Raw genomic sequence first — 1,585 nt, forward strand, 5'->3', positions numbered from 1 at the left:
AATTTCGATCTGAAAAATCACAGGTGAACATATATAAATTTTATATGTGTAATAATGAGCATTATAATTCCAGTGTTTTATGCATCATGATGAAAATGCAATTGTTTGTTGTAAAGAGTTTTATTGTTTTGCGAAATCCTTTAATATGCAAAGTTGGTCTCATTTTAAGACATTTGTTTTTTGAATCAAAGTTAAAGATGCGAAACTTACATTTCTCGATATCGAATATGAATACAACGGCAGTTTTTAATTCCACCATGTAAAATAAGTTTAAATATTTAAAATCCATTTTAAATCAATTTTATAATTCTTTTGGGGAAAAAGTTTCTTTATTACGTTCTTACGTATGTCACGCAAAAACATCGTTAAACTGCATTCGATAACGGTCAAAATGGATATTTTCATTGAAACATGGTACCCAGAATTTTTCGTCATTACAATACTTCCTTCACTTCGTACAAGGAAGTAAAAATTATGTGAACGGAAACTACGTTAGATATTTTGTAATTAATAAACACATATGGAGAGATTATTGACGTTGTACAGACACTGCAGTGTCTGTACAACGTCCCCATTGCGTCCATTTGCAGCTACCCTCTATATGTGGAGGGTAGCCGCAAATTAATGTTCGTAGTACAGATAATTAAAGTAAAATTTATCAGTTCCGTAAATTCAGCCTTCTGAAATTGTACAATTTTCAACATACAAAACTAGTCAGGGTTGCAGTCCAGTTCGTTACGTAGTCACATGCAGAACATTGTTTAAGACTGAATATGTGTGAGCTTTATAGTACGAATATTGATATTATTTGCGAGACCTTATAAGGCTAATATATCTTTCGCGGAGGGAAAGAAATATTCTTGAATAGAAGAAAAAAAAAAATAAAAATAAATAAAAAAAAAAAAAAAAATAATAAAAAAAAAAATCGAGAAAAGGGGTTATTAAGATATTCCTTATGTACCATCTATGCACCTTGTTTGCGAACTCGGACAGTATTAAAATCAAAAAAGATTTTCAGCAGTAGCATTTAAAGCTAAAAATGTAGCCACCAGTGAGAATTGAACTCACGACCCCTGGTTTACAAGACCAGTGCTCTAACCGCTGAGCTATGGTGGCTTGCCAGTAGATGGAATTCTATTCAACTTGTGGAAATATTATTTATTAATTTTTAGAATGTTATTCGTATGTGTAAATGTGATTCATATGTGTATAATTTTTACAATGTGATTCATATGTTCATGTCATTATGTCATTATGTGTAGAATATAAGACAATTTAACTTTATTTTTAGTAGCATACGATTAGCTAAAGATTGATTGTATATGATTCTTTAAACATTAATTTAAATATTTTTAAACTTCCTGAGAAATGTAAAATGTCCTTTATGCCTTAATTTTATTTCTTAATTTCCAGTTTTTACTAATTCCCACTTCTTTAAAATTGAATATGAAAATAGAATATGTACAAAAAAGAATTAAACTCTTATTGCGTGTAACTTAACAAAATTTTCCTATTAATGCGAAAACTATTAGTGATCACCGAGTGATTTTTTATATTTTCATGGCTTTGGTTATAAAATTTAGGC

At 29.3% G+C, this 1,585-nt stretch overlaps 1 non-coding gene across 1 annotated transcript; it reads right to left on the reverse strand.

Moving 5' to 3' along the window:
• Positions 1 to 1,043: 1,043 nt before the first annotated feature.
• TRNAT-UGU (transfer RNA threonine (anticodon UGU)) lies at positions 1,044 to 1,116 on the reverse strand. The gene has a single exon. It is a non-coding gene; the product is annotated as a tRNA-Thr (tRNA).
• Between the last annotated feature and the right edge of the window lie 469 nt (positions 1,117 to 1,585).

Source organism: Stegodyphus dumicola, chromosome 2, assembly GCF_044657685.1.
Source record: "Stegodyphus dumicola isolate Sdum_Otavi_A_Nest chromosome 2, ASM4465768v1".
Taxonomy (NCBI): domain Eukaryota; kingdom Metazoa; phylum Arthropoda; class Arachnida; order Araneae; family Eresidae; genus Stegodyphus; species Stegodyphus dumicola.